Source organism: Schistocerca serialis, chromosome 2, assembly GCF_023864345.2.
Source record: "Schistocerca serialis cubense isolate TAMUIC-IGC-003099 chromosome 2, iqSchSeri2.2, whole genome shotgun sequence".
Taxonomy (NCBI): Eukaryota; Metazoa; Arthropoda; class Insecta; order Orthoptera; family Acrididae; genus Schistocerca; species Schistocerca serialis.
This window is the reverse complement of record NC_064639.1, coordinates 1,032,410,243-1,032,427,463: the sequence shown is the minus strand read 5'-3', so window position 1 is coordinate 1,032,427,463 and position 17,221 is coordinate 1,032,410,243. Positions and strand designations below refer to the sequence as shown.

The window sequence follows — 17,221 nt, the reverse complement described above, 5'->3', positions numbered from 1 at the left end:
TACTCACTCCGTCTTCAGGCCACGAGTGGCCTACCGGGACCATCCGACCGCCGTGTCATCCTCAGTGGAGGATGCGGATAGGAGGGGAGTGGGGTCAGCACACCGCTCTCCCGGTCGTTATGATGGTATTCTTGACCGAAGCCTCTACTATTCAGTCGAGTAGCTCCTCAATTGGCATCACGAGGCTGGGTGCACCCCGAAAAATGGCAACAGTGCGTGGCGCCCTGGATGGTCACCCATCCCAATGACCACGCCCGACAGCGCTTAACTTCGGTGATCTCACGGGAACCGGTGTATCCACTGCGGCAAGGCCGTTGCTCGAAATGCTAGTATATCAGAAAGCAATTCTAACGGCCAGACTGTTGAATGCAATGATGCAGACGTGCTTGCATTGTGTTGTACAGATGCCGGGTGTCATTTTGTGGGACGCAGTTTCATGAATGTTGCACTAGGTCGGTCAGTATAGGAAGACTTAGATCTATCTGTGTCTGATACTGGAGTTGTCGTCCGGTGATGCCCCATATATGCCCGATTGCAGACATATCTGGTTATCGAGCAGGCCAAGACAACATGTAAAACTCTGTAGAGCATGTTGGGTTACAACAGCGGTACGTGTTGGAAAACACCCCCTGAAAAGCCGTTCATGAATGGCAGCGTGACAGGTCGAATCATCAGATTGACTTACAAATTTGTGGTCGGGGTGCGCTGGATAACCATGAGAGTGCTCCTGCAGTCATGTTAAATCGAGCCGCAGAACATAACTCCAGGTGTACGTACAGTGTGCTAGCACACAGACAGGTTGCTCGCAGGCCCTCAGCTGACCTCCTTCCAACCAACACACGGTCATCAACGGCACCGAGGCAGGACCAGCTTTCATTAGAAAACACAACAGACCTCCGCCGCGCCCTCCAATAAGGTTTTGCTTGACACCACTGAAGTCGCAAATGGCGGTGGTTTGCGGTCGGTGGAATCCACGCTACGGGGCGTCTGTCTCGGAGCTATCCTTGGAGTAAGCGATTTGAAACATTTCGTTGGCGCCGACTGCTGGTCAGGTTACTGCTGCAGAAGCAGTCCGATGCACCAGACCAATGCGTAGAACACGCTGGTCTTCCCTCTCGGTAGTCCCGCGTGGCCATCCGGAGCCCGGCCTCCATGTGATTGTACAGTACTGGCCGTTAACATTCGCTACACCAAGAAGAAATGCAGATAATAAACGGGTATTCATTGGACAAATATATTATACTAGAACTGACATGTGATTACATTTTCACGCAATTTGGGTGCATAGATCCTGAGAAATCATTACCCACAACAACCACCTCTGGCCGTAATAACGGCCTTGATACGTCTGGGCATTGAGTCAAACAGAGCTTGGATGGCGTGTACAGGTACAGCTGCCCATGCACCTTCAACACGATTCCACAGTTCATCAAGAGTAGTGACTGGTGTATTGTGACGAGCCAGTTGCTCGGCCACCATTGACCAGACGTTTTCAATTGATGAGAGATCTGGAGAATGTGCTGGTCAGGGCAGCAGTCGAACATTTTCTGCATCCAGAAAGGCCCGTACAGGACCTGCAACATGCGGTCGTGCATTATCCTGCCGAAATGTAGGGTTTCGCAGGGATCGAATGAAGTATAGAGCCACGGGTCGTAACACATCTGAAATGTAACGTCCACTGTTCAAAGTGCCGTCAATGCGAACAAGAGGTGACCCAGACGTGTAACCAATGGCACCCCATACCATCACGCCGGGTGATACTCCAGTATGGCGATGACGAATACACGCTTCCAAAGTGCGTTCACCGCGATGTCGTCAAACACGCATGCGACCATCATGATGATGTAAACAGAACCTGGATTCATCCGTAAAAATGACGTTTTGCCATTCGTGGATCCAGGTTCGTCGTTGAGTACACCATCGCAGGCGCTCCTGTCTGTGACGCAGCGTCAAGGCTAACCGCAGCCATGGTCTCCGAGCTGATAGTCCATGCTGCTGCAAACGTCATCGAACTGTTCGTGGAGATGGTTGTTGTCTTGCAAACGTCCACATCTGTTGACTCAAGAATCGAGACGTGGCTGCACGATCCGTTACAGCCATGAGGATAAGATGCCTGTCATCTCGAGTGCTAGTGATACGAGGCCTTTGGAATCCAGCAAGGCGTTCCGTATTACCCTCCTGAACCCACCGATGCCATATTCTGCTACCAGTCATTGGATCTCGACCAACGCGAGCAGCAATGTCGCGATACGATAAACCGCAATCGCGATAGGCTACAATCCGACCTTTATCAAAGTCGGAATGGTGATGGTACGCATTTCTCCTCCTTACACGAGGCATCACAACAACGTTTCACCAGGCAACGCCGGGCAACTGCTGTTTGTGTATGAGAAATCGGTTGCAAACTTTCCTCATGTCAGCACGTTTTAGGTGTCACCACCGGCGCCAACCTTGTGTGAATTCTCTGAAAAGCTAATCATTTGCATATCACAGCATCTTCCTCCTGTCGGTTATATTTTGCGTCTGTAGCTCGTCATCTTCGTGGTGTAGCAATTTTAATGGCCAGTAGTGTACATTCTCGTGATCACCGCTGCCGGCTATCAACTACGTTGGCTACATTCCTGCTAAGTCATTCTGCAGTATCGTAAAATGAACAACCAGTTTCCCATAGTCCTGTTCCAGGACCTCGTTCAAACCCGGTGAGGTGTTGATAATGGCGTCTTTGTCGCGTTAAAGGCATTCTTGACTAACATCATCTCGCCATGTCCAGTCTCCATGGTAACTAACGCTCGCGACCGTCGTAACGCGTTTATTTAAAGCAAACCTTATTTCCATCTTCATAGTGTCACTGCTAGCGCTACTCTTATGCTACTGGTGCCAAATCTGAATAGACATAATATTTGAGATGTAGAAATACGCGTAGCAACTTTCGATTACGTCGCACAACTCCTTGTTGGCGTTGCCACTTTTTCCATCACTGTATATAGGTTACGGAATTTTCAAGCAGTAAAACTTAGATTTTAGAATGAATAAAACTGATGAGACCTTTGAAGAAAAGAGAACCACTTGTATGAAAATCAAGAGCTCAGATGGAAAATCAGTTCTAAGCAAGGAAGGGAAAGCAGAAAGGTGGAAGGTGTATATAGAGGGTCTATGCAATGGCGACGTACTTGAGGACAATATTATGGAAATGGAAGAGGATGTAGATGAAGATGAAATGAGAGATACGATACTGCGTGAAGAGTTTGACAGAGCACTGAAAGACCTGAGTCGAAACAAGGCCCCGGGAGTAGACAACATTCCCTTAGAACTACTGACGGCCCTGGGAGAGCCAGTCCTGACAAAACTCTAGCATCTGGTGAGCAAGATGTACGAAACAGGCTAAATACCTTCAGACTTCAAGAAGAGTATAATAATTCCAATCTCAAAGAAAGCAGTTATTGACACATGTGAAAATTACCGAACTATCATTTTAATTAGTCACGGCTGCAAAATACTAACACGAATTCTTTACAGACGAATGGAAAAACTAGTAGAAGCCGACCTCGGGGAAGATCAGTTTGGATTCCGTAGAAATGTTGCAACACGTGAGGCAATACTGTCCCTACGACTTACCTTAGAAGACAGATTAAGGGAAGGCAAACCTTACGTTTCTCGCATTTTTAGACTGAGAGTAAGCTTTTGACAATGTTGACTGGAATACTCTGTTTCAAATTCTGACGGTAGCAGGGGTAAAATACAGGGAGTGAAAGGCTATTTACAATTTGTACAGAAACCAGATGGCGGTTATAAGTATCGAGGGGCATGAAAGGGAAGCAGTGGTTGGGAAGGGAGTGACACAGGGTTGTAGCCAATCCCCGATGTTATTCAATCAGTATATTGAGCAATCAGTAAACGAAATAAAAGAAAAATTCGGAGTAGTAATTAAACTCCACGGAGAAGAAATAAAAACTATGAGGTTCGCCGATGATATTGTAATTCTGTCAGAGACAGCAAAGGACCTAGAAGAGCAGTTGAACGGAATGAACAATGTCTTGAAAGGAGGATACAAGTTGAACATGAACAAAAGCAAAAAGAGGTTAATGAAAAGTATTCGAATTAAATCTGGTGGTGCTGAGGGAATTAGAGTAGGAAATGAGACACTTTAAGTAGTAAATGAGTTTTGCTATTTGGGGAGCAAAATAACTGATGATGGCGAAGAAGAGAGGATATAAAATGTAGACTGGGAATGGCAAGGAATGTGTTTCTGAAGAAGAGAAGTTTGTTAATATCGAGTATAGATTTAAATGTTAGGAAGTCGTTTCTGAAAGTATTTGTATGGAGTGTAGCTATGTATGGAAGTGAAACGTGGACGATACATAGTTTAGACAGGAAGAGAATTGAAGCTGAAGATTAGATGGATAGATCACGTAACTAATGAGGAGCTATTGAATAGAATTGGAGAGAAGAGGAGTTTGTGGTACAACTCGACTAGAAGAAGGGATCGGTTGGTAGGACATGTTCTGAGGCACCAAGGGATTACCAGTTTAGTACTGGAGGGCAGCGTGGAGGGTAAAAATCGTAGAGGGAGACTAAGAGTTGAATACACTAAGCCGATTCAGAAGGATGTAGATTGCAGTAGGTACAGGGAGATAAAGAAGCTTGCACAGGATAGAGTAGCATGGAGAGCTGCATCAAACCAGTCTCTGGACTGAAGACCACAACAACAACAACAGAACTGATGAAGATATAACTGAATGAAAGCTCATCAAATCCCCAATAGCTTTGTTCATTAAAGTCCTTGTACATTCGCACTACCGGTTTTGCAAACTTTTACTTGCATCTTCTGGTGCATGTATTGCTGTTGGCAGGGTGTAATGTTCAAGACCGACTCTTAACATCCTCAGCAACTGCAAAAATTAAATCCTGTGTGAACAACTTTCGTATGTGTCGTACTAGCAGGATTCCCTTAAAAACAATTTTGTTTTCCGTTGAATTTTGACGTCTGTATTTTACAGCTTGAAAACTGCTTTATCTATGTGAAGTACTGCATGCGTTCTGCACTGTGTAGTCACCCTGGAGGACGGTAGTTTTAGAAGAAAGGGCAATACTAGCTCACCGAGAATGTTGGAATAAAAATCGTGGATGATGATCAACATTAATCTGAATCAGTATGCGTAAGTCAGACGGTACGAAAAAGGCCCGAAAAGATTATGTGACTACCTCTAGCCTGAAAAACACACAACAAACACTGCGAAGTTAAACGCCTCGCTTCTCCTTCACTGCACTCGACACCTTGCATCATTTGAAAAGAGGCAAAATCGCGATTCGTTCGACCACACTACAACCACCGTCCAGTTTCTGTGTTCTTTGTCTCCACTTAAGACCAACAGCCTTCTGTGCCTCTGTGAGCAATGGGCTTCTGCGAGGCATCCGACACCCAAAGTTCAACGCATGGAGTTCGACTAGCAATTGGGTGGACCTGCATTCACTGCCAGCAGCATTTGCTGTCGAATTTGAAGCCGATTATCACTCACAAGACATGACTTTCGTATCCTGTATCCGGTGTAATACGGCTATGAGTGGTACATCTCTCCGTGTACACCAGCTGGACAGTCTGCACTGATACAGCAACAAAGAGGACTCTTCATTCACTGTGTGATCATAGGCACTTTGAAACACGATAGCTCCTTCCTGCCATTTTGTCACGTGTTTACAATGACCCATCTTACGCTTCGCTGCCAACACATACGACAGCGGATGACTGCCTGGTACCATTTCTCCATCTAGAGAGTGAGTTTGGTAAATATGAACAAGCTGCAGGAAACTATCACTGAGAGAATAAGGTGAAAAAAAGATCTTATGGAAATACGGCCAGAAATGTATTTCATGAGAGTGAACCCACTTGAAAGTGGAGATAAAAGTTCTTTGACAGTGACCTCAGTATCAGCATCAACCAGGTGGACTGCCAGCGTGGGATGAGCCAGACAATCGTGTGGAACAATCTTCATGGCAACTGTCACCATCCGTATCACTTTCAACGCGTGCAGGCCTTATTACCTAAGGACTTACTTTCACGACGAAGGTTTTGTCGCTTATTCGTCGCGCGTGCCACCACGGTGTTGGAATTTCTGTTATCCATCCTATTTACTGTTGAGGCCATCTTCAGAGTGGCGATGTCTTCAACGTTCACAACACCCATCTGTGTGCTACAGCGAACCACCATACTACGGTGGTAGCGAACTATCACCGTCGGTTCAGCCTCAAAGCCTAGGCAGGGATTAATGGCAACCGCCTCAGGAGACTAGTCATCCTTCCACAACAACTGACAGGCCAAGCGTATCGGCAAGCCCTGCGGATGATTTTGTGCGCCCAGCTGGAAGACGCTCATTGTTACCGAAGGTAACGACGCTACTACATGACGGTGCTGCATCTCACTCCCGTCTCGAGAGTGGACGTAAAGAACTAGTACAGACGAGGACCTTCATAGGAATGGACTTTCGCCCATATATCCATTTGGTCAGGAGTCCTTTCCTGCAGTTCGTCCCCATTTACCAAAATGAGCCTTTATAACGCTCTCAAGCGACCAGATGACTAATAATTTGTCCGGTGAGTTTAATGCTCCAATGGCTATCAAGAGAGGAATTGAGGTCCATGAGGTGCAGTAGCACAGATAGCTGCATCGAAGTGTGATATCGTCCAAAGATCGCGGTGCCACACCACAGTCTACAATGGACATGGATACACAGACATTGGCTGCGTCTCGCTGCAATCCTGAAAGACGAATGGGAGAGGCCGAAGATGACGCACCTCTCTCAGCACAGCAGCGCTCTCATACAGAGGTCAATACAGAGCCGGGCATGGAAGCGTACTGCACAAGGTTATGGCCTCAGCTGAAGCAATCAACATCACATAGTTGAAATAAAGAATTTTTCAAGTCTTATGTGGAAATGTGCTTCTGCAAAAGTTGAAAATTATACTACAAGAGAACAGTTTGCTAATTAGTGCATCAAGTGATGCTTTAATCGTCAATGACAGTTGTAAATTATCAAGTACTTCGGCAGCGATGGATTGCATCAAGTTCAGTAAATCTTTTTATCTTTCATGTAACAAAGTGAACTAATATTTAATGCAGTTCGATGATCCACCTCCTAGAGCAATCAAAGGAACCATAGTTATCGCCAGACGACTGGAGTTCGCCAGGTCATCACAAAAAGCACGAGGGCTATTCGTTTATTAAAATTCGAACGGTCGCCAGGTGGAAACCACAGCGAAAATCCGATGAAGTTTTGCACAGATGTGTTGGGCAGCATCTCCGATATACCTGTCGATCGCGTCACGTCACTCTTTTAAGATCTGAGCGCACAGTGAGCACATAAAGACGCATAGAAAATAGTGTCTCCCTCCAAGTATGAGGGCCTGGAGTGAGATTTCGCCTGATGTCATGCAGCCCACACAACAGAACTGCCATGCATTTCCTTCTTCATGACTGTTCTCGACTGAACAGTGCAGGGGCAATGAGAACGCCCCTGCAGCGTTTTCGGTTGGAAGTTTTTGCTCACTCACCATACAACCCAAACATGGCTCCCATTGATTTTCATCTCTGCTCATATGAACCGCTGGTTATGAAGAAAACATTTTGACACAACTAGCTGCAGACTGGCGATAGCTTCTATGAAGAAGGTATCGGAAAGTTGGTACAAGGCCACGACAAATACGTAAGTGAGAGTGTCGATTATGGAGGGAAGTATCTGGAAGGTGTAGCTCCCTGTTTCCATATGCCAACGGTCTTGCCGCAGTGGTAACATCGGTCCCCATAAGACAACCGAAGTTAAGCGCTGTCGGGCTTGCTGGCACTTGGACGGGTCACCGTCCAGTCCACCGAGCGCTGTTGGTAGGCAGGCTGCACTCAGTCCTTGTGAAGCAAATTGAGGAGCTACTTGACTGAAAAGTGGCGACTCCGATCACGAAAACTGACAACGGCCGGGAGAGCGGTGTGCCGTCCATATACTCCTCCGTATCCGCATCTAGTGTTGCCTACAGGCCGAGGATGACACGGCGGTCGGTCAGTACCGTTGGGCGTTCCGGGGTCAGTTGGAAGGGGTATAGCTTAGTTTTAGTTGTTTCCATTTCGCGACCTATAGGATCTTAATAAACAAATAGCCCTCGTAGAAGGGCATCACACTATAACAACAGCAACTAGATAGCGATTTAACGCACTGACGGAAAAAAATGCGACACCAAGAAGGAGTGGACATAAACGAAAGTTAGTAGGCGTGTTTCTACATCTGACGGATGAAGTCTATTCAGTTGCATAAGAGTGGCACTGGTAGAGCCACCGTGAGAATGCAAATCAGGTTTGCTTCAAATATATGTTGTAAGAGTTGTGAGCGTTAGTTACCTTTGTGGTTAGACGTGGTGAAGCATGACTCATTGACAATTCACATAGTAAATGGTTGTTTAAATACAGGTGTTAAAGCTATTTAAATACAAAACTGAATGGGAAGTCTAATAGTCCGCTGTAGATGTATTTATTTAACTCGACTAAAATAAATACAGCTAGAATTACAGCGGACTGTTGGACGTTCCATTCAATTTTGTATTTTAATAGTTCTCACACATGAGTTTAAACAACTGTTTACTGTATGAATTGTTAGTCAACCACGTACAACTGTTTTAGATGTGGTTGCGCCAGTTTTAAAATTATTGGACATGACGAGTTAACATAGTCACGAATGCCTTAAAGGCGACAAAGATGCCACTATCAGCACCTCACTGACTTTGAAGGAGGTCGTGTAATCAGGCCTCGAGGAGCTGGATGTTCATTCTGCGATATTGCTGAAGGGCTGGCAGGAATGCAGCCACTGCTCGTAATTTCCGGTAGCGATGGTCTCGAGAATGTTCAGTCGCAAGAAGACTGGGCTGCTGATGGCCACGTGATGCTACCGGAAGACCACCTATTCGACATATGGTACTGGCGAACTGTACTGCAGTAGTTGACACCACAGTCACACGACGAACAAATCGGTTACTTCAAGGATAGACCCAACCTAGAAGGCCTGTAGCATGCTTTCCACTGTCTCCAAACCACAGCCACTTGCGATTTCAGTGGTCTCAAGCGAGAGTCCTTTGGAGGGCAGAGTGGACGTCTGTTGTGTTTTTTGATGAAAGCTGATTCGGCCTTGGTGCCACTGTTGGCCTTGCGTTGATTAGGAGGCCAGTTCGAGACCTGCAACCAAACTGTCAACATGCTGCACAAACTGCACCTACAGCTGGTTCAAAAAATGGTTCAAATGGCTCTGAGCACTATGGGACTTAACTTCTAAGGTCATCAGTCCCCTACAACTTAGAACTACTTAAACCTAACTAACCTAAGGACATCACACACACCCATGCCCGAGGCAGGATTCGAACCTGCGACCGTAGCGGTCGCGCGGTTCCAGACTGTAGAGCCTTTAACCGCTTGGCCACCCCGGCCGGCCTACAGCTGGAGTTATGGTCCGGGGCTCGATTTCTTATGACAGTGAGAGCAGTCCCGCGGTTATCCCACGCAGCCTGACTGCTAAATTCTACGTCAATCTGCTGATTCGACGTGTCTTGCTGTCATTCGTGAACAGCATTCCTTGGTGTGTTTTCCAATAGGATAACACCGTCCCACAAACCCAAGATTCTCTACCGCCTTTCGACATGTTGCCTTGGCCTGCACTATCACCACGTCTGTCTCCAATTGGAGGTCATTTGACGAGAACTCGAGCTTCATCCACAAACAGCATTAACCGTCCCTGCGTTGACTGACCAAGAGCAACAGGCAAGGATCTCCATGTGACACAGTGACACCAAGGACTTATACATAACACAATCCATGAACGTTGTAACCTCCCAGCAAATTAATTTACGAAACCTCGCAGTAAAAATGTGACTAATCTCCCAATGGAAATGTGACTCATATATAACCTTTCAATAATTAACTGACTGTGAATCTAAACTGGAAAATCTGGACGTCACCAATGCTGCGTCATGGCCCTGAAAAGTCATTCTGAATAAACTGAAAATTCCTACCTCAATGAAGTCACCGGATAACGCGTATATATCTGCTCCTATAAGAAATTTTTCTGGCACAACCCAGTGCAATGTTGGCCGCTAGATTTGTCGTGTATAAAAAGAAACCACTGATTTTTCTTTACGATAATCGGGATGACCATGGATAGGAGAAACTAGTAAAAATCTTTAAATTCATATGATTGATTTTCAAAAGTTATTTTTATAAGAAAGATTATTATTAAAAGATTTTTAAAAAAACATTTACATGGGACTTGATATAACAGTACTACAAAATCAGTTCTTACAAATTACATATGTGCACGGCTATAATTAATAATTTTTGGTTTTACCTTATACTACATCGCTGGGGCACCGCCTACGCTCTCCACGACCGGCCCTCGAAACTCCATACAAGACACAAGTGCTCTCTGTGAGCTATACAACTAGACAACTGCTCTCTAAGAGCGACCTCACCCAACCGCCCGACTGCGAGCTACTACTACTACTGCTGCCGACAATGCTCTCTGGTCTGCGATTCTATTGTAGCATACATATCGCAGACAGCGCGTGAGCATTCCATCGAAGTTACATCTGCAAGAGTGCGCTAGCAATAAATTCCTTAGCCATGGACCTCTTACAACGTTTGCATTCTCGCATTCAACTTTCAGGCGGTTACAAGAGTTATTAATGTACTAGCGTTTCGCATTTGCAGTGACTTATCTCGCGCGTACATTAACCTGTGATCTTGTAGTGTTAATCACTTATTATGTTTCCTTGACAAATGTGCAAGCGAAATTTTATAGCTCTACGTTAACCCATTAAGTACCAGTGTCCTATTTTGAGGACAGAGCACATATTTATTTATAAATACACAATAAATTATTAATTTGCAACTATTACTGTTCTACATCATTTGTTGATGCTTTTTATAACAAATGTATGCTTACAGGAAATTAAAAGCAATAAATCCTACCATTAATTGATTATTGAATACTAAGGCACGCTTTTCGTTATTACAGGTATTTACTTTATCGACAATTTAGTAATATTTGAAATATGTGGCAAAGATCTTTTTGTGATGATTTATAGTCAACAATGTGTCTTTTAAACTGCTTGCATTGTTAGCTCAATTGGAGTTATATTCACTGTTTTCCATCGTTATAAAATTTGGTGTACTCGAAATAGGAATATATATATATATATATATATATATATATATATATATATATATTGAATTACATTACGTTGCATCATCAGAGAATAACGAAGAAACTGTATGTAAAACTTCACTGCCAAGTACATCGCAAGTTTCCAGAAGTAAATCGAAGAAGAGACCTCTTACTGATGAGGAAAGAAATTGGAAAAAGACACCTCCAGTTTATACAAAGCTGTCTCAAACTAGTGATCATGACATCACCACAAAGAGAGAGGAATTGAAGGAACAATTTTCTTCCTTGACTCCGAAGGAGATGTTTGAAGAACTGATGAACGAAAACATATACGAGTTCATAGTGAAAGAAACTGTGAGATATGCAGTAAATATTAAGAATATGCAGGATTTTATCCTCACAGTTGAAGAAGTGAGGGTCTTTGTCGGATTTCTTTTTTTGCTGGCTACCATAAGCTCCCTGACGAGAAGCTATACTGGTCTGAGGATGAAGATGTTGGCGTACCAATTATAAAGACAGCTACGTCAAGGAATAAATATCAGAAGTTGAAAACATTGCTTCATTTTCAAATAATGACTTAGCGAATGAAAAGAAACACGATCGCGGATTCAAAACTAGACGTCTCCTGAAAATGACAAATGAATCTTTTCAAAAATTTGGAATATTTGAGGAAAAATTGTCAATTGACGAAATGATAGTCAAATACAATGGACGAAGTGGGCTGAAACAGTTTATCCGAGGCAAGCCTATTAGATTTGGCTATAAGTTGTGGTCTCTTTGTGGAACAAGTGTTTCAAATTTGATTTATACTGTGGAAAGGATCCAGAAGATACTGCAAGAGATGACCTACTACTGGAAGCAGATATTTATTTATAAATATACAATAAATTATTAATTCACAAGAAATAAATAGTTAAGACTTGAATACAGTTTAGTATGCTATACGATATTATTAGATCCCAGCGTCCTATTTTGAGAACGGTCATTATATCAGCATGTATAAATATTCTTTGGCTATTTTTGTATTTATTGTGGTTCATACACTATGTACATTATAATTAAGGAATAAAAAATTCGATTTTAAAAAAAAATTAATTTGGGACTTAATGGGTTAATAATTTTTTGGTGTTGAGATTTTTTCCGCCAGTGTATTTCAGTTGCCAGAGGTATACCAGCAGTTCGTGTTAATCGAGGGGTATAAGAGTACGGATGGTCGAAGAGACCAGTGAAGTGGTTGTAGCCCGCGGCACGACGGGCAGACAATGACAGAGCGATGCCGAGCGCTTTTTATTTCAATGATGCGCTGGCTCTGCAGCCGGACGGAAAGGCTAAGCAGATTACAGACGGGCAAACAGCGGGGCGGGCGGCGGGGGAGGGGGAGGGGGAGGAGACGGGCGGTAAATCACGGAGAGACGGACAAAGCGGGCCGCCGAACTCGAGGTTACGCGACTGTCGAAAAACTGGAGGGCCGGGACCGCGGGATTACACGGAAACAGGCGCGCGCCCCTCGCGGGCCGTGTAGCCCATTATGTCCGACATAAAGACTACAAGGCGGCGGCGGCTTAGCGGGGGCGGCGGAATGCGCGGGTGGCCCACCTGGGCGCGGGGACGCGGTAGGACGCTGGCTGGGTACGGAGACGCCGGCGTAGGCGTCGCGACTCGTGAGGGAGCGGCCTAGTCGCCCCGGGCGACGGGCACGGCGTTACGTGTACTGCCTGCCGCGGATCAGCGGCATCCCGCCCCCCACGCGGTTTGAGTTCTTATTTGTGCAACAAACCGCCCTGGGGTGGCGGGGAAGCGACGGCAGCTGTTACGTGGGTGGCGAGGCAGCTCAAGACGAGTTCAGCGCACTGACCTGTCACGGACAAGCAGCGTGGCAAACAGACGTCGCATCTGCTTCAAAAGGATACGCAGGATGATTCGAAAATAGCAGTACACACTTCGTGGGTGTAATTTATGTATCAAAATAAACGTAAAATGTTAAATATACACTACTGACCATTAAAATTGCTACACCAAGAAGAAATGCAGATGATAAACGGGTATACATTGGACAAATATATTATACTAGAACTGACATGTGATTACATTTTCACGCAATTTGGGTGCATAGATCCTGAGAAATCAGTTGCGGCACTTCTACTTGCTCGCGGGGCCCTACACGATATTATGCAGCTGTACCAGTTTCTTTAGCTCTTCACTGTATATACGAGCACACAGAGAAGCCATGACAGGTTATCCCAAGTCACGGTAGAAAGGGGAAAACATGAGAGCGATGTCATGTTCTGGAAGCAGCCTGCGGAAGTTTGCGAGAAACTGACAGGCCCGTCTGGGCACCTTTTAGTGGACGCAATGCGCGATCTGATATGAAGGAGTGATGGTCCGCATAATGTGCAAGGCAACCACTGTGGTATACGTCACACCTCTAGAGCTGAACAAAAGAAGGTGATTATTATACAGAAAAGAAGATACAAGGAACATAACGACACGCAGTGCATCTAGAAATTTGCCGCATGTGTCACGGAGAACCGGAGTGTAAGAGTATACTTTGGTGAAACGTACATACTGCGGGCTGATACCTGGATCAGATGATAGCTTTAATTTAGAATTAGATTAATTTAGGATTTTTTCTAACATAATCAGTTTTTATTTCTAGAATTTATTTCGTTGGGTAAGTAATGTAATTTTTTACCTTATTCTTATTTTTATAACAGTAATACTACTTGTACGGTTTCACTTTGACTCTAGGTAGCGATCAACAGACATTATAATAAATACATAAATAAAAATACTGATAGAAGCAGCAACACTGCAAGATTCTCACTGACGATGCTATTGTCCACGGACGGCTTTAAGAAAATATAAGAAGACTTGTGCAAAATTTCCTGTTGGTGTAGTGAGAAGAAGCTCTGTGTTGTCTGGGTCTTTCGCGGCGACATAACTAAATAAAGTGTCCTCGTTTCTTAATTAAGTCAGCTGAGATAAAAGTCTGGAGCTTTCCGACAGCATTTTCCGCCATCGTCCCCAGCACAGGGGTAGGCGATGCGGGGTATCCGCCCTACATCAGCGAGCAGCAGCGCTCAGAAGAGGTGGGGAGAATACTACCGCGTGCGTAAGGAACTGCGTTAAGCAACCCGCCACAACACTGACCTGCCACATGCGATAACGTCAGCAGACGCGGGAGGCCGGGGCCTCACACGAAACGGCCGTTTCCGCCTGCAGGACTTGCTACTGCCTGATCAAGTTACCCATACGTTACATCGCTGAAGTGCTCTTCGAAAGCTATCTCCAGTGGAAAAAAAAAAAAAAAAAAAAAAACACCACTATGTGGCTCCATTGAAAAATCCAAGTCATAATTCGATAGCAACAAAGACTAAATATTGTTTGTAAAAGTCAGAAAATTCGCGACATAGTCCGCTATAAACTAGCGAAAACGCTATACACTTACTCGTTCTGGGTACGTTTCCGGTAGCCTGTCAAGCTGCTAATCAGTTTATACAACAAGGTATCTGAGGAGGAATGATCAACTTTCAAGAATATAACACGTACGATCATTCGAAGCAAAAAAGTCCAGTAGGCATGGGCACTAAAATACTTCACTTAAGAGCTATGAACATTTCTTGATCTTCGATACTGTGAAACAAATCTCTTGTGCTGTAAGCTCTTCGCTTTCCGTATTTTAGGACGAGGTAGTAAGGACCAAATAAATAAAAAATTGTGTAGTAAAAATGGGTTCTAAAACGCATATCGTAAGAGCTATGGACACTTGATCAGTGGAAGAGATGTGTTTGACAGCAGTTGTTTGAACAACTTAAGGGGACATTGCATGTCCTATACCGCCAATGTTAAACTATCGCATTTTGTAACCCATTATCTTGGAAAATTTTTAAGACACCAACTTACAATTTTCCATAACTATTGAATGCACCTTTCTAGATACACTGAACTAGAATTATTACTAAAATTGCATTGTGGGGCACGTTATCCTTCTTTTTTTTTTCAAACACTCAATTTTTTGACAGAATTTTGTAAATAAATAAGCATAAAAACAAAACAACTCAGGATATTTCAATTATTCTAGTTCCATATGTGTTGAATCTCACACTTGGCATGCTGTGAAAATTTCATGTCTCTACCATCAGTACGTTTTTAGAAAACGGTTCATTTGTTGAAAAAAATGTAGTTCAGAGATATTGAGGTTTAAAACTTTTTTATTACAAATTCTTATACAGACTTCCATTTCTGCGTCTTTTATACACTAGAATTGCCCTGGCCCATAGTCTGTGTCTTCTTCCGTGTCACAACAGCGTTCTGCTTGCCTCTTCCTTTTCTTTCTTGCTTCTTTTGTCAGTTGCTGAGCAGCTAACTGTGCTTCACGTACACGAAGCTCATTCAGTTCCCGCATTCCTTTAGCTGTTTTCTGTCCAAATCTTAGCGCTAACTTCCCCAGAACCTTAAGTATTTCATATTTCCCACCATTAAAAGTTATTACAGCATCAGACACTGCTAACTTCAGAGTCATTAGGCCAACAAATACATTTTTAGGCACACTGCACCACACAACATTATTGAAGGACTCATTCGCATTCTAGGTTGGGGTTGTTGTGGGGAAGAAGACCAGACAGCGAGGTCATCGGTCTCATCGGATGAGGGAAGGACGGGGAAGGAAGTCGGCCGTGCCCTTTTGAAAGGAACCATCCCGGCATTTGCCTGGAGCGATTTAGGGAAACCACCGCATTCTAGGTCTTCGCATGTAAACACTTCTTTAGTACCTCAGGATTTGCCAAATCTCTGTAAATAGGTTTGATTGCTTCCATCACTGCCAAAGGAAGAGAATATTTGTGTGTAATTTCACGCAGGGTGCCAAAAAATTCAGCTTGCCTATAGTTACACCAAGTGTTTGGTGGAGGTGGACACAAAGGATGACATGGCTTTTCGCCGGTGTTTTGAAGTACTTCAGAAGAAAATGCAGACATCACATATCTGTTACCCGCAAATTCGCGTTTCTTGAAGTTACTTTTACGCTTAGTCATTTTATTTACGTATAAAAAATAGAGGTTAGCTTACTGCAAAAATAGCCGATAACCACACTACTTTCAACGAAAACTAGTATCAGAAACAAAGGACTGATTTGTTTATTAGTAATGCCAACTTCTGAGACGTAGCAGTAGGCACGAAACAAAGTAATTCACAGCCTTTTAGACTGTGTAGTTCCCAAGATATGACTGCTCAACTTTGGCAGTATATGCATAGCCACGTAATTTGACAGTCACACGACAACATTCAAAATATTATTTGAAGGTCTCACAATTGTCTGATTTTTACGTATTATATGCCAAAACGTCCAGGAAAGTCCAAAGCACATTATGGAGTAGAAAACAGAAAATGTCAAATTTCAAGGAATTTCACATACAATGTCCCCTTACGGTATGCACTTTAGACCCTACATTTACTACACAACTCTTTTTTCTGATTTGATCCATACTAACGCCTCGCAAAATATAGAAACCAAAGAGCTTGCAGTAGAAGAAATTTGTTCCACAGTATCGAAGAGGAAGTGCTCTTAGCTTTCAAGGTAGGCATTTTAGAGCGCACGTTTACTAGACTTCTTTGTTTCCAATGATCGTTCCTGTCATATCCTTGAATACTGACCATTCCTCCTGTCACACCTTGTATATACAGGATGGAGAAAAACATCATTATAATATGATCGGTGCAGCATAGGGGACGTCGAGTCCAGCAAAACTTCCCGAATAATCACATATCCGAAATGTACTGTTGTGGGGGTACAACAGCCAATCAGCGGCGAGCGCACAGAACTGTGTGCCTTTAAACTAGCTTGCCCCAAGCTAAAACTGGTTATACTAAAGAGTGCAGTTATTAAGTAAATTACCTGAAGGTAATTGTTTCAGCTGAACTGTCGAAGCTAGCAAACTTTACATTCTTATTCAAGGCTAGTTACGTTATATGCAAATTGTCTGTGATGTTTACTGGGTAAAGTGAAAGTGGAGTGGGAAACAACAACCACAGCA

General features: G+C 43.9%; 1 pseudogene; it reads right to left on the bottom strand.

The window, feature by feature from the left end:
• Positions 1-204: 204 nt before the first annotated feature.
• LOC126459131 (5S ribosomal RNA) lies at positions 205-319 on the bottom strand (annotated as a pseudogene).
• Positions 320-17,221: the final 16,902 nt, after the last annotated feature.